Consider the following 23,874-nt stretch of genomic DNA (forward strand, 5'->3'; position numbering starts at 1 on the left):
TGGCAGGTTAACTGGGACCGATAACTTCATTATGGCAGGGGTTCCGTTTAGACCTTGTTAAATGATGAAATGTATCAAAAGTGCTCCCTAAGTTTTCTTTTGGCTTGAAAACACCATGCCAGTCATTCCCAAGTCTGTCTCTTTCAATTATTAAAATTACGTATAGGAGCATTTATTTACCTGCTTAAACCCCCATAGCAGTTGGCCTCCCTGGTACGTTGTAAAAGTCCACGTTGTGTGGCCTCATCAGTGTTTCCAACTTGTATTTTGTCCCTCCCTTGCCCCCTAACATGCCAGCTCAGCCAACAGCCTTTGGAGGGTCCCCCTTCTAATACAGGTGTGCACACCTCTACACATCTGTGCATCCACCACCCGGCCCTGGCCAGGGCAAGCTACCTAAACTCTTCGGGTCTCATGCTCCTTGTCTATGAAATGCAGGTGATAATACTGTCTTGTCTTCCTTATGGGTTGTTCATTGTTATGACCCGGGCACCTAACGAGGGAAGGGCACAGTGTAGGTCCTCAATCGATCATTGTTGAATCAATGAACAACCTATACAAAACCCCCTGCCCTTTGGAGCTTATGTTCTGTAAAGGATGGTCCACGAAGGCCTCTCTGATAAGACGAAGTTGCGGCAAGTCCTGAATGAAGTGAGCTCACAGCTGTGCAAGTATCTGGGGTGAGGGCATCAGGCACAGGGAGCGGTGAGGATGGAGGCTGGGATGCGCGTGTTGGAGCAGTGGGAGGCTGGGCTGGGGTAGGTGGGAAGCCTCTGTGATTTGTAGGAACAGAGCAGGGGACACTCTGAGAGTTGACTGGGACTTTTAGATGGCTAAACCAGGATGGCTCTGGCAGGCCGGAGCACTGTGGGGACTGTTCCTGGGGAGAGCGCCATCACCCGAAAGGAAAGAAGTAATGAGTAGCTCATCCTGTTGAGAGAGGTAAAGAAGGTTTACTCTTCCAAGGCGGGGTGGTCAGAGAGCTTTGCTAGATCACAGGCGGGGGGGGGTGGGGGATGACAGTCCTAGCCTATTCTTGGTGAGCTGTGGCCATTGCCACTGGCTTGCTGGGTGACCCTGAGGAAGCTGCGTTGCGTCCTTCATGCGAGGAAGGAGTTGGATTCCGCCAGTGATTTCCAACCCGGGCACTTGGAGCTCTGAGGGCCACAAACCGAACAGTGCAGGAAAGAGAGCCACATCCTGAGGAGCTGTGTTGCTCCGAGCATTTGCCTGAGCCCCGGGTAGAGCAAGGTCCTTTCAGAGTTTCATGGCACTTTGTATAATTGAGGGGGGGTGATCGGGGTGGGGCCAGCATTGACCCCTGGTGCATGGGTAGCTGCCCCGCGGCCCCTGCGTGGTCTGAGGCCTGAGGAACAGGAAGGTCCATCAGTTCTGCATAATGACACACGGAGCACTGCCTCTGTGGGGGGAGATACTCAGCATTCCTTCTGCCTTTAGAAGAGCATTCCTCTTCTTTTTTTTCCTTTTTTTATTGTTATGTTAATCCCCATACATTGCATCATTAGTTTTAGATGTAGTGTTCCATGATTCATTGTTTGTGCATAACCCCCAGTGCTCCATGCAGAACGTGCCCTCCTCAATACCCACCACCAGGCTAACCCATCCTCCCACCCCCCTCCCCTCTAGAACCCTCAGTTTGTTTTTCAGAGTCCATCGTCTCTCATGGTTCGTCTACCCCTTCGATTTCCCCCGCTTCATTCTTCCCCTCCCGCTACCTTCTTCTTCTTCTTCTTTTTTTTTTTTCTTAACATATATTGCATTATTTGTTTCAGAGGTACAGATCTGAGATTCAACAGTCTTGCACAATTCACAGTGCTCACCATAGCACATACCCTTCCCAATGTCTATCACCCAGTCACCCCATCCTTCCCACCCCACCCCCCACTCCAGCAACCCTCAGTTTGTTTCCTGCGATTAAGAATTCCTCATATCAGTGAGATCATATGATACATGTCTTTCTCTCTTTGACTTATTTCGCTCAGCATAATACCCTCCAGTTCCATCCACGTTGTTGCAAATGGCAAGATCTCATTCCTTTTGATGGCTGCATAATATTCCATTGTATATATATATACCACATCTTCTTTATCCATTCATCTGTCGATGGACATCTTGGCTCTTTCCACAGTTGGGCTATTGTGGACATTGCAAGAGCATTCCTCTTCTTAAATGGAACTGGAGACTGCCCTGTCTCTGAGAGTTACAGCTCTTCTGAGATGTGTGTGTGCACACACGTCCATGAATGCACACGTGTGTATATGTGTGTAAGTATTGTATGCATGGATATGGACCTATGCGTGTATGTGCATGCATGTGTGAGTGCATGAGTGTGTGTGCTGTATGTGCACATCTGTGTATGTAATTATATGTACATGCGCCATGCGTGGGTGTATGTGTGGTATTGTGGTGTGCGCATGTGTGCAATTGTGGGTACATGTGTGGTGTGTATATGTGTGGTCTGTGTGCATGTGTTATATGTAATTGTGTGTACATGTGTGTGTTGTGTGTACATGTGTGTGTTGTGTGTGCATGTGTGGTATGCGTGCATGTGTGTGTGTACGTGTTTGAGTGTGTGTTCCTACAGTTGCCCACAGAAGACAAGGAAACCAGAGGAAGAGGAGGGGGCTTGGTAAAACTCACAGGACATAGGCATGGAGGGCCCGGCCCCTGGGAAGGTCTGCAGTAGGAAGATGCCTTATTAAAATGTTACATGTCACTAATGAATTGCTGAACTCTGCATCTGAAACTAGGGATGTACTATATGTTGGCTAATTGAATTTAAATAAAATTTTAAAAAGAAAAAAAGTTAAAAAAATAAAATGTTACATGTCAAATGTTAAAATGTCCACACTACCCAAGGCGATCTACAGATTTAATGCAATCCTTATCAAAATACAAACAACATTTTTCATAGAGCTAGAATAAACAATTCTAAAATTTGTATGGACCCATAGAAGACCCCAGAGAGCCAAAACAATCTTGGAAAAGAAAAGCAAAGCTGGAAAAAAAAATAAAATAAACAAAGCTGGAGGTATCAGAATTCCAGATATCAAGTTATACTGCAAAGCTGTAGTAATTAAAACAGTATGGTATTGGCACAAAAATAGGCACATAGGTCAATGGGATAAAATAGAAAGCTGAGAAATAAACCCACATTTATGTGGTCAATTAATCTTTGACAAAGGAGGCAAGAATATGCAATGGGAAAGACAGTCTCTTCAATAAATGGTGTTGGGAAAGCTGAACAGCTACAAGCAAAAGAATGTAACTGGACCATTCTCTTACACCGTATACAAATATAAATTCAAAACAGATTAAGGACCTAAATGTGAGGTCAGAAACTATAAAAATCTTAGAAGAGAGCACAGACAATAATTTCTCTGACATCAGCTGTAGCAACATTTTTCTAGAGATGTCTCCCGAGGCACGGGGAACAAAAGGAATAAACTATCGGGACTACATCAAAACAGAAAGCTTCTGCACAGCAAAGGAAACAATCAATACAACTAAAAGACAACCGACAGAATGGGAGAAGATGTTTGCAAATGACATCTCTGATAAAGGGTTAGTACTGAAAATATATAAAGAATTTATACAACTCAATACCCAAAAAACAAATAATCCAATTTAAAAAAGGGGAGAAGACACGAACAGCTATTTCTCCAAAAAAGCAATACAGATAGCCAACAGACCCATGAAAAGATGCTCAACATCATTCTTCATCAGGGAAATGCAAATCAAAACCACAGGAGATTTCACCTCACACCTATCAGAATGGCTAAAATCAACATCACAAGAAACAACAGGTGTTGGCGAGGATGCAGAGAAAGGGGAACCCTCTTACACTGTTGGTGGGAATGCACGCTGGTGTGGCCACCGTGGAGAACAGTATGGAGGTTCCTCAAAAAGTTAAAAATAGAGCTACCCTATGATCCAGCAAGTGCACTACTAGGTATTTATCCAAAGAATACAAAATATTTACCCAAAGAATACAAAATATTAATTGGAAGGGGCATATTTATTATATACAGGGACATATATTATTTACAATAGCCAAACTATGGACACAGCCCAAGTGTCCATTGACTGATGAACAGTAAAAGAAGATGTGGTATGTGTGTGTATGTGTGTGCATACAATGGAATATTATTCATCTGTAAAAAAGAATGATATCTTGCCATTTGCAACAACATGGTTGGAACTAGAGAGTATTATGCTAAGTGAAATAAATCAGAGGAAGACAAATATACAATTTCATTCATATGTGGAATTTAAGAAACAAAACAAACAAGCAAAGGAAACAAAAGAGAGAGACAAACCAAGAAACAGACTCTTAACTCTAGAGAGCACATTGATGGTTACTAGTAGGGAGATGGGGGAGGAGGGGGGAAACCAGTGATGGGGATTCAGGAGCACACTTGTGATCAGCACCAGTGGATGTAAGGAAGTGTTGAATCACTTGGAGCTGGAGGACCCACCTCTGTCCTTGGAGGCTCTGCTGCCTGAATTCATGCTCCCCAAGGACGCCCAGGACTCAGTCCTTCTGCGCCCTCCTGTGATGTTTCATGGGGCAATTTTCCGGCTGTCATTACTCTGGAACAGGCCTCACACCAGCCTGCTCTCTGGCTTTCTCTTGTCTTTATTTTGTCCTACCCTGACCGATAAACAGGAGAAGAAGATCTAATCAGGGCATTTGAAGTTACTTGAAACAGTCACCTAAATATGGGCCGAGTATCATTCAGCTCTTTCCTTGGCCCTCAACAATGGGCGATCAGGTTTAAGCCAATATTCGCTGAAGTTTGGGCAAAGATAAGTGTTTTCTATTTAAAGGACAGGGATGTGGATGATACCAACTCATACGGATGGGAAAGGAAAATTGTGTCCTGGGAAAACTCACTTCAGAGCGAGCAACCCATGTACCTGGCTGCCCTGGGCCTCTGTGGGGAGGCCGGGCCATAGGATGCTGGCCCGCGGCCCAGAGGATGGCTCGCCACTGACCCGCTGCCCCGGCCCTTCTGACGGGTCACCCAACACCGCGCCTGCTCCAAGGAGCCTCTGGGCTCTTAGGATTTCTGTGGTTGAATGATCACCATCAAATATGGTCACTCTACTTTCTCCCTCTCTTCCCTTCTTACTAATTGTTTTTCCAAAGGCATTTTTCTTCAATGAACCCCTGGCTGATAATTCTACTACTGCAGCCTGTCTTGGGCACAGAAGTGAGCCACGTCTGGTGTGGCCCCTCTCACAATATACTGCTGGGAATCTCACGAGTGTGGTGACAGCCTCTGGGAATCCAGCAAAGATTCACACTAGTCAATCATTTGGATGGTGCCCCCCTCCCCTTCCCATTAAGAAGGCTGCCCCTCTGTGCTCCTGGGTTCAGGGCGCAGAGCGGGCGCCACCTGCCGGCCCCGGAAACCCTTTTTTTTTTTTTTTTTCAGTCAGTCTCTGCTTAAGGACCCGAGGCCTAAGATCCCGTCCCTCTGGTTCTCTAGCAAAGTTCCTGATGGATTCTGCCTCTGATGGAGGTAAAGGGAGCGGGTCCTTGGACCCCCAGCTATAGAGGGCCGCAATTATTATAAACACTCCTCCCGACCCAGTAAATATAGTAAAGAACACACAGGCTCCCCTTTCGTTCAGACGCTGGTGCTTGGCTCTGGCACAGAGAGACCCTAAGCCCTAAACATCTCTTCTTGTGAATAGTGCCATCCAGGTCCCAGGGAATTGCTTCTCTGTAGGTCTTTGGCCTCGAGACCAAAGATGACTTTATCCCAAAGTGATGAAGGTTTGTAGGTTGTGCAGATGAGCTGTCACAGACAGTGAGTGCAGGGAGCCCTGTGAGCAGTGAGGAGAGAAAATACAAGATAAATCCCCTGTCACGTTCTCCCCTGTAGAAGCAGGGATCCAAGCGCCTCTTGCATAACCAAGTATCATTTCCAACCGTACGAACATCCGTTTTCTTACTTCCCTGTGTTCCTGTTGGTGCTTCTGGAAATATTCCCGGATAAGCAGGTGCTCAGAGCGCTTACAGACGGCAGCAGGGGAACAATTTTCAATACCAAACCATTTGTTTCACTTTCCATTTGCCCACACGAGTCCTTGATGGAACACATGCGAAGCTAAAACCACTTCTTTATCTTTCTCTATGAAGCTTGATAGTGCTTGAAGTGGTGGTGGAAATAATATGATTGACATGATAATTTATATGATCAGATTAAAACATTTTACAATGTTTTATGCTACATGATGATCTATTTTATAAAGCCCTGTTACAATGTCTGAACAAAACATGTAAATTCCCGGTACATTCCTGAAGTGAAGTATTGCTTTAAGACTTTTATTGACATTCCAGTTGCTACACTTTAGCAGATGGAAGTTTCCTAAAAATCAAACTAATAAAAAAAGATCTGAGAACCCCAGTGACTCAAGAACATTTGTCTACTTTGTCATTACTATCAATAAAATGCAGAATATATGAAAATATTGATTATAATGGCATAGTTCCAAGCCACTAGCCACAAACAGTATGGCAGTGCCTCAAAAAATTAAAAATAGAATTATCACATGACCCAGCCGTTCCACCTTTAGGCATATACCCAAACGAACTGAACGCAGGGTCTTGAAGAGATATTTGTACAATCGTGTTCATAGCAGCATTATTCACAGTAGCCAAAACGGGGGAAATAACTGAAGTATTCATCAGATGATGAGTGGATAAACCAAGTATGGTATATACATACAACAGAATATTATCCAGTCTTTAAAAAAGAAGGAAATTCTAACACCCGCTATAACACAGAAACTTGGAGACATTACCTTAAGTGAAATAAGCCAGACATAAAAGAACAATACTCTGATGCCATTTCCATGAGGCGCCTAGAGAAATCAGATTCGCAGATACAGATGTTGCAGGACAAGGGGTGGGGGGGGGGCACTGTGATACAGAGTTTCAGTTTTGCAAGATGAAAAATTCTGGAGATGGATGGTGGTGACGGTTGCACAACAGTGTGAATGTACTTCGTGCGTGTGAATTGCACACTTAAAAATGGTGAAGTCGGGGCGCCTGGGTGGCTCAGTTGGTTAAGCAACTGCCTTCAGCTCAGGTCATGATCCTGGAGTCCCGGGATCGAGTCCCACATCTGGCTCCCTGCTCGGTAGGGAGTCTGCTTCTCCCTCTGACCCCCCCCCCCCCATGCTCTCTGTGTCTCACTCTCTCTCTCTCTCAAATAAATAAATAAAATCTTTAAAAAAAAAAAAATGGTGAAGTCGGTACGTTTTCCGGAAGGTCACATAGTTGGAATCATAGAGCATGTAGCCTTTTCGGACTGGCTTCTTTCACTCAGCAACATGCATGGAAGTTTCCTACGGGTCTTTTCATGCCTTGATGCTCCATTTCTTTTGAGGGTTGAGTAATATCCATTCACCTCCTGAAGGACATCTTGGTTGCTTCCAAGTTTTTGCAGCTGTGAATAAGGCTCCTGGCTACTATAAACATCAGTGTGCATGTGTTTGTGTGGACATAAGTTTTCAAGTCCTTTGAGTAAACACTAAGGAGCGCCATTGCTGAATCATACAGTAAAAGTATGTGTAGTTTTGTAAGAAACCCTCAAACTGTCTTCCAAACCGGCTGTGCCATTTTGCTTTCCCACCTACAGTGTGGGGGCGTTCCCCCTTGCTCCACATCCTTGTCAACATTTGACGTTGTCACTGTTCTAGATTTTGGCTATTTTAAGAGGTACGTAGCAGTAGTTTTTATATTTTTCTGTAAAGCTTTCCTTCCTATGTTGTGGTCGATGTGCTTGTCGGTTGAGAAGTAAACATCATCCTGTGGAATGTCCTGTGAAATGAGGTCTCCTGATTTCTCGGGAAGAACTCTAGCCGGCAGGAGGGGGAACGATGTGCAGTGATAACCCAGGGCTGGCCGACCCACTCGCTTCTTGGACACAAAGCCCCGCAGAGAGTGCTCAGATGCTGAAACTCTGTTAATTACATGGCAGCCTTTCTCTCGCGAGTCCCATTTCCAGCTCCGTAGCAGAAAGCCATTTCACGGTGAAGCTATCATTTCAGCCTAGACCGCCAGCATAGATTTGTGATCTTAATAAAACCAAGACTGGCCTTTTATTCTCTGGAGGTGGCGGAGCTTTTATGGTATGCAGGATAAAAATGCAAATGGATCCTTTATATCCTTTTGAACTAGAAATCTGGGAAACATACCAGCAGGCCATAGCTGGGGGCAGGCTCATCTTAAAGTGCCCTGACCTTCCTGGTCCTTTCCAAACTTCTTTACTCGTGTCCTCCCAAAGTGAAAGCTGTGAACATTCAGACAGGGAATATGTGACTCACTAGATTAAAAAGTACCCAAAAGTGACTGGCTTGGTGTGATGGTTAATTCCATGTGTCAACTTGGCTCGGTTATGGTACCCAGATGTTTGGTCAAACACTAATCTAAATTGTTGTTGTTCTGAAGGTACTTTTTAGATGCGATTGATATTTAAATCAGCAGACTTTGAGTAAAGCAGATTCCTCTCCATAACGTGGGTGGGCCTCATCCAATCAGTTGAAGGCCTTAAGCAAAAACATGGAGATCCCCTGAAGACGAAGGAATTCTGCCTCCAGATGGCCTTTGGGCTTGAGCTGCAATGTCTACTCTTGCCAGAACTTCCAGCCTGCTGGCCCCTCCTGAGAATTTCAGACCTGCCAGCCCCCAGCATTGTGTGAGGCAATTCCTTAAAATAAATATCTGTTAATTTCAGTCAGTCTTAGAGCCAGGATATCTCTGGGCAGCTTCCTGGCCCATCCCTGGTCCCACTGTAGGCAGGGGATGATGGTGACGGGAGGTGAGGATTCTGCCTCAGGCACTCACTCAGTTCTCCCTGCTGGCTGGCCCTTCTCTTGGTTCCCCAACCTGGGCAGAGCCCACACCTCCACCCAGCCCCCCGTGTTGTGGATCATCGTTGGGATCAGATTCCAGATTTCTTTAGGCTTTGTCCAGCCCATCCTCACCTGTTTCCACCACCCCCTTCATGCTGCCAAGGCAAAGCCGTCTATGCAGTGCTCTTTTGGTATTCGAATTATGTGAGGCAAAAACAAAGGATATAGAAAGGAGGGATAAAATCCCACTCCAAGTAAGAGCGATCCTCCCCAAATGTAAAAAAAATAAAATAAAATTTAAATTAAAAAAAATCACTGACAATTGCACTCTGTAATTCCAAAGCTGGCAAGCAGAGTGAATTCTAGCTTGTCTTCAGGCTATTGTCACATAGTAGGGACACTTTAACTGTCAACAGCAATCCTATCCCTCCTTTTAAAAAATTGCATTTAAAAAATTTAAAACCACATTGCTGTTCATTTGCATCTGGACCTCCGTGACTTTCATGTTGTTGTTATTTCCTGCTGGAATGCCGTCTGAGCCTTCCAGTGGAGACAGCAGTGCTGAAAGGTACAGGAGAAAATCCATGCCCTTAAAACAAGACACGGGGATACTGGCAATTAAGGAAGCTAAAACATTACTGTATGCCTTGCTACTATTTTAGGAGAGGCCACTGCAAAGATTAGGGATGGTGCTGGGAAAATAAAAGTAGTGTTGAGATAGGTGATGCTTTACATTTAAAATATATAGTCCAGGAAGGGCAGTGAAAAATATGAATAGCGTCAGCTGCAGGGCAGATGCCGTGCTTGCCTTGAGCCAGATCCAAGGTCCCGTCGGTGGTGAAGAAGCTGGTGATGCTCACAGAGGGAAGCTAAGAGAAAGCAGGAAGACCAAGCTGAGTCTTAAAGAGCTGAAGAATGCAGGAGAGAAGAGCAGAAAGGCAGATGGGGTGGGTGTTTGAGAAGTTTTGGGGTTTGTAGAGAGGGAGAGCACACAGAAAAGAAGAAAGGAAGTGCTGGAGTGGGTGAGATTTATGACCTCGCATGCTCTTTCCCTGACACACCGTGGTTGGAGTCCTTGGAGGACACCACAGGTGGCCGGACTGGGCCACATGGGCGCTAAGACATACTGGGGTTTCACAAGGCAGAGAAAGTCAGCTGAACAAGCATTCATGATCTGTCCATTGTTGAGACTTATATAAGTGAGGTCTTTTTGACTTGATCAGATGTGAGCATGAGAAATTGTTGACTGAGCCTGGCTCTCTGGGTGAGACTCAGAAACACTGTGCACAGTCCTAGCCCACCCACACCCCTGCAGAACCCTACTTTTTCCCAGCCACGTCTGGCCACATCCTTCGTCCTTGGCCTCGCCTTCAAAGTCATCCATATCCACACCCATCTCCCCAGCCCTGCTCCCTACAGTGAAACTGTGGTCCTGCCCGAGGCTTGCATCCTCCATTCTGACTCACCACTCCCCCAGGCCTGCCCCTCACCGCCCCCCTGCTTGCAGCCGCTCCCGTTTCTGATTTCCCTGGTGATCGGCCCAGGCTCTGGAGCTTCCATGAATCTGTCTCCCACATTTGGGAGCTTTATTCTCTCATCTCTTAGATCCCCTGGAGCACTAACTAGCTCAGCCTTTAAAGCTGGTGCCTTCTGTGTGGTGCCTTATGGACCAGAGCTTGGTAAATTTTAAATTGTTTAAATTATTAATACACTATTATTATCATTCCACTCTTGTAACAGGTCAGTTAGTCTTGATCAAAGTTGTCATTGATGTTATTGGAAAAGGTATATATAAGAGAATAATAGAATGGTGAGGTTTAGATCAATACATACATTTTTTTTTTCAAAATCATAGTATGTCTTTTTCTGAAGAAACAGGACAAATTTTATCAAATCTCTCCACAAGAGTTTCCCTAATCCTTATCATGTGGCACAAGAATGAAGCATGAAAGGCCCATCCACTTAGGCTTACAATTACTCTCTCCCTACATTCTCTTAGCAAAACCAGCCAACATGACATTCTGAGTCCTAGCTATTTCATGACCCTGCTTGGTAAATTATGTTACTTTATCTACAATACTATACTTCCCCCTGGTGGAAATAAGCCAGCCATAACAACTGTAATCTTCTTTTTCCTGAATCTCTGGGCATATTACAAAAGGACCAGGGAGCAAAATCTAGTCTATTTCTAGACTTTTCACCCCAAAACTAATCATTTCATCTCCTTCAGTCCCATGTTTGAAATATGCTCTTGTGCTTTATTTTCCTCCCTACTTATGATGTTGTAGATTCTCTTGCAATTTATCTATTTAATTCATCTTCCTATTAGAGTAGACATACAATATTATATTAGCTTCGAGTGACAACACCGTGATTCAGCATTTATATACATTACAAAATGCTCACCAGCATAAGTCTGGTTACCGTCTTTCCCTTATACAACATTATTACAATATGATTAACTAGATTTCCGCCACTGTACTTGACATATCCGTGTATGGTCTTGCAATTCTTTCACAGTGTTATACAAATGGAAAGGTATATATTTTGAAAGATATTTTTATCTCCCCAAATTTCATGTAATAATTAATCATGTTTTTACCTTTGGAGGCAAATATATATATATATTTTTATATGGCAAACATTAACCAAAAAAGTTAATTGTTTATATTATATGAGACAAAGAACATTTAAGGCAAGAAGTATTATTAGAGAAAAAGAGGAATATTTCATACTGATGAAAGGGTCCCTTGTCCAGGAAGACATAAGGATTTTAAATGTATAGACGTCTTACTAATTAATAGAGCCTCAGTGTATATGAAGCCAAAGTAGACCAGATTAAAAGGAGAAATAAATAAATCCATGGTAATAGAGGTTTTCCCTGCCTCTTTTAATAAAAAATAGCAAAGGCAGACTAAAAATTTACAAAGGATATAGAAGAGGAAGTGAACAATGCAATTAACAAATGAGCCTAATTTATGTATGAAAATTAATAAATCGGGTTGTTTGTTAATGTGTATATCACTCCAACCACGCTGCCGAATATTCATTTTCTCAAGTGCAAGGGAACATTTATCTAAACTGACCACATGCTGAGCCACAAAACATATCTCAACCCATTTCAATGGATTGGATTAGATAAGAATATTCTCTGGCTACAGTGGATTTCAGCCAAAAACTGCAAACAAAAGGATAACTAGAAAATCCCAATTTAAGAAAATTGAGTACTATTTTTCTTTTCTTTTCTTTTCTTTTTTTTTTTTGAGAGAGAGAGAGAGAAAGAGTACACACATGCACGGTGGTGGAGACAGGGGTCAGGGTAAGGGTGGAGGAAGAGGGAAAGAGAGAATCTCAAGCAGTCTCCATGTCCAGTGAGGAGCCCAACTCGGGGCTCGATCCCTAGACCCTGAGATCATGACCTAAGCTGAAATCAAGAGTCAGACACTTAACCAACTGAGCCACCCAGGTGCTCCAAGCATTATTTTTCTATATAACACGGGTCAAGGAAGAAGTAGAAAATGTTTTTTAATTAAGATATAAGAAAAAATTACATATAAAACCTGTGATTGCTTTGTGTGACTGTGAGCCCAGAGAGACCCTTGCCCAGCCGAGGACTTCTGATCTCATCGGCTTCCCAGCCCTTTGACCCTCCCACGAAACCCCTCATTAAAATTGTTTGATTCAAAAACAAAGACAACTTGTGGATTGCATATGAAACCATGTTTCAAGGGAACTTTATAACCTGAAATACATATATTAGGAAAGAAGAAAGGTAAAAAAAATCAATGATGTCTATTTCTATCTCAGTAAGTTAGAAAAATAACTTGAAGACAGGAAATAATAAACATAAAACCAGAAAGAAATAAAATCGTAATCAGGTAATAAAAAGGCTCAAAAGTCAAAAGTTGGTTCTTTGAAAAAACTAACAAATTTGTTCAATGTGAAATATTAAAAATGATGCAACTTACAATAGCATCAAAATATAATTAATACACACTGTACCAAAGAAACCACAGGCCTAAAATGGAGTCACTTGGGCCGAGATACCAAACAGGGTTTAACTAACTGTAGTTTCAATCTCCCCCAGAGATGTAGTCTTAACTGATCAGTTAGAAGTTTCTGACCAGTGCTAGTGAGATAAGTCACATGGGCCCTCTCCATTCCCCAAAAGAAGATGAGGTGATCCGCCTAATAAGACCCCTTACCCTTCCCCCTAAGGGATGGTGACCCTGTCCCAAGCAATCTTTTCTTTTCTTCATTAATTGTTCTGCTGCCTTTCTGCCTATAAAATCCTTCTATTTGATGCATCCCTTCCTTCCTACTTGCTAATGGGATGCTGCTTGATTCATAAATCACTGGATAAAGCTGATTAGATCTTTAAATTTACTCAGTTGAATTTTGTTTTTTTAACAACAAGGAACTATATCTACCCAAAAGATTTGCAAGGTGTCTCCACATAAGACTATAAACGTGTTTGTGGATGGGAAGATCCAACGTGTGAAGAGGTCAGGTCTACTGAAATTAATCTATAGATTCAATGCAATCCCAGGCAGCAGATCAGCAGGTCATTTTTGCGCACATCGACAAGGTCACTATAAATTTTATGGCAATGCAAATGGCCAAGAATAATTCAGATAATCTCGAAGGGGAATAATAAAGTTGAGAAATGTACTCTACTGGTTATTAATACTTACTATGAAATCACAGGAATTAAGATTATGGAGAGTAGGTATAAAATGAGACAACAGACCAAATTGCAACAAACAAACGGAGACCAAACTAACAAAGTGGAGAGCCCAGGAAGGGACCTGCACATATGTGGACACTTGACTTATGATAAAGTTGTCACGATACAGCAGTGGATGGATGGCACTGTTTTTGTCTTATTGGTGCTTGGTCAGTTGTAGATCTATACAACTGGACAGTGCACAGTGACCTCTCCCTTACACCAACACAAAAAATCAAATCGCTTGTAGGTGGATTATAGACCTATATGAAAAAGGCAAACAATGAAGCTTCCAAACCAGCACAATCCAGAGAACTTCTGTGGTGATGGAAATGCTCAGCATCTGAGCTGTCTGATAACGGTGGTCGGTGGCCACAGGTGACTAGGAAGCACTTGAAATGTGACTAGTGTGATTGAGGAATTGGAATTTTGTCCTATTTAAGTTCAACTGGGGTTTTTGCTGTTGTTGTTTTTTGGGTTTTTTTGTTTTTTTAGAGGAGGTAAAGGGGAGGGGAGGGGATTTCCCCTTGTATGAATTTATTTACACCCATTCTTCTATTGGGCTTTTTGTCTTCTTACTTATTCACAAAATAAACACGATTGTAATTTCATGATAGTGTTCCAGTACCAATTATACATGTTGCAAAGATCTTTAACCGATGTCTCCTCTGCCTGTTGACACCTATTTGGTACTTTAGTGAACATAAATCTCTAATTTTGATATAATCAAATCATTAAATTAAATTTAAATTTTGATATAATCAAATCCTAATTTTTCTCCTGATATTTGTACTATTTTGGCTTTCTTTGCCTAGGTCAAGTTTCTCTCTTGTCTCTTTGCCTTTTTAAAATAGGTTTATTGAGGGCGCCTGGGTGGCTCAGTCGTTAAGCATCTGCCTTCGGCTCAGGTCATGATCCCAGGATCCTGGGATCAAGCCCCACATTGGGATCCCTGCTCTGCGGGAGGCCTGCTTCTCTCTCTCCCACTCCCCTGCTTGTGTTCCTGCTCTCGCTATCTCTCTCTCTCTCTGTCAAATAAATAAATAAGATCTTCAAAAAAAAAATAATAATAAAATAGGTTTATTGAGGTATAATTGATGTATAATAAACCGTGCAAATTTAAATTGTACAATTTGATAAATTTAATATATACACCTATTAAATAATCACATGAAGGTAATGAACCTATCTACCACTCCCCAAAATTTTCTTACAACCTTTTGTAATCCATCCCTTTGTCTCCCACCCCCATTCTTAGAAATCACGGATTTGTTTTTTGTCACCACAGATAATTTTGAATTTTCTAGAATTTTCCATAAATGGAAGCAGAAGTATATACTAGGGTGTGCCTTTATGTAGGCTGTTATTTAAGATCCACTGTTGTTTTCCTCTACATAATGGGCCAGTTCTCCCAGCACTATCTGCTAAATCATCTGTCTTTCCCCATTGAAACCATCTTTGTAATACATCAGGTTCTCAATTTACAGGGCAAGAGATCTCTGTGTCCCCTCAGCGACTCTCTGCCCACATCCAGGGCCACACCACACCTGCCACATTACTGTGTCTTTGTGCTAATCTGGTACGACACGTCTGTCAAGGTTCCCTTCACTATTGTGAATCTCTATTCTTCCATATATCAGGAAATGTATTATTAAATGAGGAAGATGGTTGAAAGTTGAAAAAAATCTATCTGAAAATTTGAATCTAATTTCTTGGAATTTACAGAAAAATTGGGGGGGAGAATTGATGTGTTTATAAAGGGATGTCATCTTTTCCAAAGAACAGTTTCGCCTTTTTGGTTTCAATTTTCTTATGTATTCTTTAAAACTTTTTCTTTCATAGAGTTCTCATGTAGAAGGAAAGTCTTTGGTACAGTTGTAATAATATCATGAATTGTCTTTTCTTTCCAGTACAAAAATGTCATTGAGTTTTTATAATTTGTTTTGGTCTAGAAACCTTCCTAAAGTCATTATTTCTAAATAGTTAGTTTGTTTTAGAGAGAGAGAGAGAGAGAGTCAAAGAGAAATTATTCCCCAGACTCTTGTTAAAAATAACAAGATAGATTTTATTTAGACTACTGCTATAGAGGAGAGTTTTCAGTATAAAACTGAGCTCATCTCCGATGTGTGCAGAGGTGACCCCGTATTTCAGAGGGAGGAGGAGGAGGAGAAGAGGGAAGATGGGATGTAGACAAGTCCGAAAAGTGGGTAGGGAGTTGGTCAATGAGATTAGGCCATCTGTGTCTACTAACTTGCACTTAGTAAGTTAGGCTCCCACCCTCCCCGGAGACTGGGAGGCAGACATGAGACCATTTGTGATGAGAGTTTGTAATTCTTATAGGCCAAGGTCCCAAAAAGGACTCAGAGGAGTCTCAGGAGTTTGGTCAAGGAGAGCATCTTTATCAATAGGATCATATTGATGTGGGAAACAAAGGCAAAAGAAAAGTTAAATTTCCTTAGTACTTACAGCCCATTGACAAGTCCTGGAAACAGGCAGAGTGACATTCCTCTAGGGACTGAACTACCTCAATGTTGATACTTTGCTAAGGGCAAAAGGCGATCTTAGCCTGACCCCCAGGGATCCTGTAAGTCTACTTTAACATATACAAATCCCTTTGGAAACTCCCTTTATCTCTACCCCCAAGATACATGTTGGCAATCATCCTCCAAGCATATGACCTACCGATACACTTCTGAAGGGTCTCATGACTCAGGTTTTATTAGACGGTAATAAATGACCTTTCCCTAACAGCAGCTAGCTCCCTCAGGTCCTGGAAACCTTGCTTCCAGAATTCCCTAGAGACTTAACACTGTCCTTAATCCCCTCCCAACTTGAAAGTTTATGATGGCCACTCTTCATGACCCCAGGGCAGCTCTTTCTACCCACAGGGTCCTGTCCCTGTGTTTTAATAAAATCACCTTTTTGCACCAAAGACGTCTCAAGAGTTCTTTCTTGGCCATCCGCTCCAGACCCCAGCATCTTTCCTACATCAATATCATCTGCAAACAATGCAATTTTTTATCAACCCTTCCAATTCAATGTTACTTATTTTTTATAGTTGTCTTACAGGTCAATACCACCAGTATTTCTTTGAGCCATACCAGACACCCTTACTCCAATCTGTATTTTTAAAGCCAATGTGTCTAAAGTGTTTTCATTAAGTGGGACTTTGGCTGAAGGTTGTGGAGTTCTGCATTTCCTCGTTTGCTGAGAAGACTAATTATAAACAGGTGTTTTAAATGTTGCAATCACAAGTTTTATTTTATAAAAAGGAGTTTCTGACTCTGCAGAGATAAATAATTCTAAGGACTGTCTCATTGAACTAATAATGTGGTAAACTATATCCTTTGATCTTTCTTTTAGATTTAATTTATTAATTTATTTGAGAGAGAGAGCGAGCATGTGCACATGTGAGGGGTGGGGGAAGCAGAGGGAGAGGGACAAGCCGACTCCATGCTGAGCAAGGAGCCCAAAGTGGGGCTCGATCTCATGACCCCAAGATCATGACCCGAACCAAAGTCAAGAGTCAGACACTTAACTGACTGAGCCACCCAGGCGCCCCTGATTTTTCTGATATTAAACTATCCTTGCAGTGTTCAGGCAAACCTCGCTGGATCAGAATATAACTTTACAAATATCTTAGTTTATGTTGACGAATATATTATTTGAGACTTTTGCATGAGTATCCAGAAGTGAAACAGGACTATGAAATACTGTTTTGGGTACTACCTTATCTAATTTTGGAATAAAAGTTCCACAGCATGATAAAATTAATTTAACAGATTTCCATTTTCTGGAATAATTTATATAAAATAGAAATTATCTGCTCCTTGAAAGCTTGGTTAACTGTCCAGCTGAACCTAGGGCCTATTTGGGGAGCGAATGGTCTTTAATGACCATTTCAAATGTTTACGTTTTTGTTCTTCTATTCAAGTTTTCTATTGCTTCTTGCGTCTAATTTCACATTCTACATTTTCCCAGAAATTTACCTCTTAAAGTTAATTTGAATGCAGTTGTTCATAATATTCTCTTATTTTAAAATCCGTGGTTTTCCATCTATCCACTCTCTCTATATATAGTTTATTTGCACTTTTTAATCTTTTATCTTAATTACTCTTGCTAGAAGTTTCTCTCATTTTTCTCTTCATAAAATCAACTACTTGTTGCTAATTATCTGTTTTTATTCTCCTATTTCTGGCTTTGTCTTTGTTATAGACATCTGCATTATCTCTATTATTCCACTCCCTTTTGATTTGTGTTTGATGTGATGTTCTTTTTTAACTTTCCAGGTACAATGCTTAATTTGTTTGTTTGCGATCTTTCCTATTTTGTAATAAATACATTTATCCATTTTTCTATAAGTACTAATTTCTCTGTTTTCCAAAACATGTTAACCCACAGGGTTTTCGTTATTATTGGGTTCTAAATATTTCATTATTTTAAGGACGCTTACTTTGAAATCTGATCTTTATTTTGAAAAATTTGTTTGGTTTGCAGTCACTTGGGATTTTTTAGGTTTTGTTAATTATTTCAAAATATATTCTATTATAGAATTTATGAAGACTTCTTTTTTAGACAAAAGAAGTCTTTTTGTCTAAAACATGTTTTTGTGGATATTTTATGGGCCTGAAAGCAATGTGTTTTCTCTAGTGTTGGGGGTAGATTTCAAGCTCAATAATTGTGCTGTTCAGCTCTCATAATTAAACTTGACCAGTGCAAGTTATTTTTTGCCAAATCTGGTCTTACTTATTGTACTTAAGCAATTTTATATATGCTTAATTACAACAAACAGACGAAATACGATGACCAAAGTAAACAAATGAAATATGACCACCTAAACCATGTTCTTAGGAACATCTAAGACTCCTTTAGAAAGGAAAATAAAAGCAATTTGCATAAAAATGCACATGGAATTCAGTGACGAGGTGTTAGTGAGATCATTGTAAAGGTTGGGGAGAAAAGAGTAACATCTAGAAGGATTCTACACTTAGATTTTGTGTGGGTAGCCTTAAGGATATACTTGACTTCACAGAAAACAAAACCATCCATCCTAAAAAATGCATCCTGGGTACAGTTTATGTAGGAAAGATGACTTAAAACTCCAGTCAGAGCCAAGGCATCATATGAAAACATTGTCTATTTTTATTTATGATAGGTTTTAAATTAAAATAAAATAAAATTATATATGTATTTTTTATGACTTCCGACTTTTGGTTTTTTGATTTAACCCACTGATGAATCATTTTAACTGTGTTAGATAAAAAGGCACCTACTGCATATTATTCATGTAAATATTAGAATATCTATAAAAAAAGATTGATGGCCAATATTCTAAAATGGTAACAGTAGTTCTAGTTCTGTGAAAGGATTATATCTTCCTGCAGCTTCTGTCTATTTGACACATTTTTATGGCAAGTTTGTGTTGTTCTTGTAACCAGAGGGGAAATTTTTTTTAATGGAAAAAATAAGAAGTACTAATAAAATTAAAAGTAGAGAAAGGAAGAAATGATAAACAAAAGCAGTAATAACTTACAGTACTATACAGATCTTAAAACATTTTTATTTGATCTTTTTTTTTTTTTTTTAAGATTTTATTTATTTATTTGAGAGAGAGAGAATGAGAGACAGAGAGCATGAGAGGGAGGAGGGTCAGCGGGAGAAGGAGACTCCCTGCTGAGCAGGGAGCCCGATGCGGGACTCGATCCCGGGACTCCAGGATCATGACCTGAGCCGAAGGCAGTCGCTTAACCAACTGAGCCACCCAGGTCTTAGGTATCAGCTACTCCAGAAGACCATCTTCTTTCTCTTTTAAACAGATGCAAAAACAGGATCCAAAAAGTTGAGGGGCTAGCCCATGGTCACTGTTCCCAGGATCTGTTTGCTCAAAACCTAGTGGCTCAGCTGGGTGGCTCTATTTTGGGAGTCTCTCCTGGGGTTGCCGCCTCTGGAGGCCGCTGGGCTGGAGGTCAAGATGGCACACTCCAGTGGCCACCATTGATGCTGGCCGTGTGCTGGGAGCCTGGCTGGGCCCGCCCAAAGGCTCACAGGAGCCCCCCTGGCAGCACAGATGCCAGATTCTTAGAGAGAGAGACTGCTAGAAGTGAGCCTTACAAGAGCCCTGGGCAGAAGGGGCACATCTTCCAGAAGAGCCTCAAAAATTCCAGAGCATCATTTCCACCACCTTCCATTGGCCAACCAGTCAGTAAGAGCAGCCCAGATTCCAGAAGAGAGCACTTAGCTCTTTCTCTTGATGGAGCATGACGTGGTCACACCACGGAAAAACGTGGAATGGGGCACACTGTTGGGGCCATCTTTGGGAAACAGAATCTGTCAGTCATGTAGCTAAAGATCATTAGGACTAGAATGACACTGGTGTTCTTTCTACTACAAAACACCCCCTCTCAGTAAAATTCAGAGGTGTGAACTGTTGTCCTACAGACTCTGAAGGGATGTGGGTCTGGTAAGCCTTTTATTTAAATGCATTTATTTTTTATAAAGACTATTTGAGGGCAGTTGCTTTGCTCATGTAGCATCAGAACTGGTATTTTAAAAGCTCTGAAGCCAGTTGGAGTTGACCGACTGCTTTGAACACGCCTGTGATTTCACAAGGGCTCGAGGGGGACCATGAATTCACACTTGGTGGATTCTCTTTGAGTAGAAGTCAGTGTGTTGGGGTTGCTGATTGGTTATCGGTCATAAAGCGATTTCCCTAGGCATGGAAAGAAAAAGCAGTTACTTGGTAACTGCTTTCAATATTAAAGTCATGAATTTCTCCAAGCAGCTTCCTGCCCCGCCCCCCCCACCTCCCAGGAACCCAAAACAAAGCACAGAGTGACTTTTATGGCCTCTCTTATTTCCCCCGGAGCCCATATGACTTGTGTTCTTCCTTTCTGTCTTTTCTCTTTCCACGTCTGAAATTTCCCTCTGAGGGAGTCTCTGGGGAGCCCAGGTCCCTGGAAGATTCCAGAGCGCAGCATGATGGGTGGTGCCTCAGGGTCAAAGGTCAGCAGGGGCCTGGGGAAGTCCAGGCCTCAGGGGCCTGAGTATTTTATTCGTTAAAGAGATATGGTCTATTTGGTTTGGGTCTTAACAAGGTTAAAGCGCTTTTAGTGAGCAAAACCAGAATCTTTTGACTGACTATCTAGTTATTTGTCATATTCATCAGGACTTTAAATTTCGCTCAGTATTTGTTTCCCTCATTACTGCTTAGGGTGATCACAGGACACTTGTTTTCCAATTACATTCATTAATTGTCATTTTTGCTATGGGTTACATTCAAAGCACACGTGACAAACTGTTGGGGGCCTTCGTTTTCTCCACCTGCAGCTTTGCCGGAGCCGCTGAAAGACCCCCACGACTCACCTGCTGAGAGCACCTCCTTCCTCCCCTCGCCCCCATCAGCTCTGCCCCTCTGCTCCCTGAGTCCCCGGGGATCGGAGACATCCAGGAGGGAGCCCAAGGGGCGGGAGCAGGGCCCCCCTCGCTGATGGGAGACCCCGTGAAGCCATACAGTTTTTGTTTGGGGAGGGGTCACCGTGGGGAGGATAGGGACTGAGACCATAGCTGGGGCTGTGGGGAGCCAGAGGGATGATAGAGGGAGGGAGGGAGGGGACCATTTGCTTCACTGCTGGCGCCAGAGCAGACCGGCGCCCCCGGGGGGCTGGGGTGCAGCGGTGCCTCCTGCCCTGTCCTGGCAACGTGGGGTCCAGCCCAGGTTGTGCTTTTGGGGTGCATTTCAGCAGCTTCTTCCTCTTCTCTTGTCCCGGAACTCTGCAACCAGGGTTCTAGGTTTGCTTGCTGGATTTTCAGCATGCACTTTCCCTGGGTTGGGTTTACCCTTTCTTTCCTCCTCTCCCCCTCGTACCTCACCTCTTCCGTTTCTGATCTCTTAAAACCTGTCACCAGGAAGCCCTCTTGCTTCCTCCTGCTCTTCTGGATGCAGTCTATATGGGTCAAAAATGTTTGTGTCTCTTTTGAAAATCAAGCATGTTTACAGCTTAAATACAGCCCAGTGCTTATGTTAGGGGTGAGTTGGACCATTAGGGAGGCAGGGCCAGAGTCCCCAACAAGAAAATAAAAGAGTCAGGACAGCTAAGATAAAACAGCACTGACATTCTGCTTTGCAACAATGACTTTGGCAAAACGTCCTAAAATAAGACAATTAACCACAAGCATTTGTCAATATCACGGGCAAGAGGCACTTAAGACCTAAGCCCCCAGATGTCAGCAAAAAAAGACCATCCGCACAGAGACATTAACCTAATAGGTAGACAGATACGTGACCAAAGCCCTGATTGGCATGACTCAGCACACCCTGGTTGCTTAAGATAGTTCTGCAACAGATCTCATAAAAACCCCTAGGCTTAGAAACTCTGGGGGCAACCCACTCAGCACCCCTCCCTCTCCGGGAGCTTCATATTCATGCTCAATAAACTTAGCTTTGCTGCCCTCCACTCTTCGTCTGGTCTACCTCTTCATTCTTGGAAGTGGCGTGACCAAGAACCGTGGGCACTAAGGGGACAAAAGTCCTGTAACACTTGGACACAGCAGTTTCTCTAGAAGTGGCCTGCAAATGGCTAAATTAATCAGTTCCTCTAAGCAGCTCAGTCCTGGGGAGGCTGACGTTACCCCATCACTCCTGGGGTTTGGCTTCGCAATTTGTGACCCACACCTTGCTGCAGGCTTCGCCAGCCTGGAATACAAATGAGGTCATGGTGACATTTATGCCCAGACCATAATGGCCCCCACTGGCACTTCTGAAATGTCTCTGGGCTTTCCTGAATATTTCCCTGCTCAAATATTACCAAATAATCCCAGAGTTGCACAAAGCCATGAATCAGCCCAGCGTTGGAGCTGTCCCATAGCTGCCTGCTCCCCTCAACAGTGGAGGAGATCTTCCCTCTGTGCCCAGATAGTGATGGTTCCTCAAGAGAAGGAGGATACAGAGTCAGGGGTGTCCCACAGGAAGGACCGTGGGCTCATTTCCTTCAATCCGTCCCATTAGGGCCAGTCCGGCACCCCATACCCACCCCCCTGTTTTTTGAGCCTGAGGTCAAGGCTCAAGGTCAAGGGGAGTGGCCCTCAGTGCCCTTTTGGCTTCAGGTAATTCCACCCTTGTAAAGATAACAGCCCCCAATTCAAGTGTCAGTGGGAGCCAGGAGCCCTGAGTCCGCTAGGTAGTAGGACAACCACACTGCGAGTTCCATCCGACCCTCTGTTTCTTGAGAGGACACATGATCAGGTGGGGTTTTTGGAGCAGTTTCTCCGTATAGCCAACATGCACCCATCCACCGCAGGGCGTAAGGGGTCGAACCCCAAGGGTCACGGGCACCCTGGGGGACACTGACGTCGGGCAGTCCCAGGGAGTACCCAGCATGTTTGACCGCCAGAGTGGTTTGCATCTCAACACCTCCCTTCTTATACAACAAAATTATTTTTCATAATAATTATGAAATTGATGCTGGTAGGCGGGGTCCAAGGACCCAGAGAGAGGGTCCCACAGGACTAACCAAGAGGGTCCTTGGCTTCACGCAGGATGGAAATCAAACATGAGCCAGCAGGAAGTGAAAGCAGAGTTTATTGAAGATACAGAGAGAGAAAGACGCGGACAGAGCATCTGGGAGACTCAGAAAGGAGAGCATGAGTCTCATCTTTGCTTGGGGTCTGTGGTTTTTATTGGAGATTGTGCTCTGCTGCACGTGCCCTCTTAGGTATCTAGAAACTGGTGAGAACAAGGACAGGGTTCAGGTGTCCTCCAAAATTCAACTCATTCCTGGTCTTGGCCTCAAGGTGTTTGGAGCAAAGGTCTTGGAGAATGTTTATGACGACCCCACCTGGTTACTCCTTAGATGTTGGCTATTGTTCTGGAAGCCTCCAAAGATATCATTATCTCTTTGTCCCTTACAAGGAGAACATATGCTATTTGCATTACAAGGCATGTGCAGAGTTCGGTGGGAGTGCAGGTGCTGGCAAGAATAGAAGCCTGAAAATGAGCAAAGGGGAAAAAAACTGGCTTTTTTTTTTTAAGATTTTATTTATTTGACAGAGAGAGAGAGAGAGCGTGCACAAGCAGGTAGAGAGGCAGGCAGAGGGAGAAGGAGAAGCAGGCTCCCCGTTGAGCAGAGACCCTGATGCAGGGCTCGATCCCAAGACCCTGTGATCATGACCCAAGCCAGAGGCAGACGCCTAACCGACTGAGCCATCTAGGTGCCCCAAAATGGCTTTTTAAAAATGGAATCCCTTCAGTTTCCTTGTCT

General features: G+C 43.0%; 1 pseudogene; it reads left to right on the plus strand.

Moving 5' to 3' along the window:
- Nucleotides 1-597: 597 nt before the first annotated feature.
- LOC110570926 overlaps nt 598-23,874 on the plus strand; it is a 36,327-nt pseudogene continuing 13,050 nt past the window's right edge.

The sequence above is a fragment of the Neomonachus schauinslandi genome, chromosome 3 (assembly GCF_002201575.2).
Source record: "Neomonachus schauinslandi chromosome 3, ASM220157v2, whole genome shotgun sequence".
NCBI classification, from domain to species: Eukaryota; Metazoa; Chordata; class Mammalia; order Carnivora; family Phocidae; genus Neomonachus; species Neomonachus schauinslandi.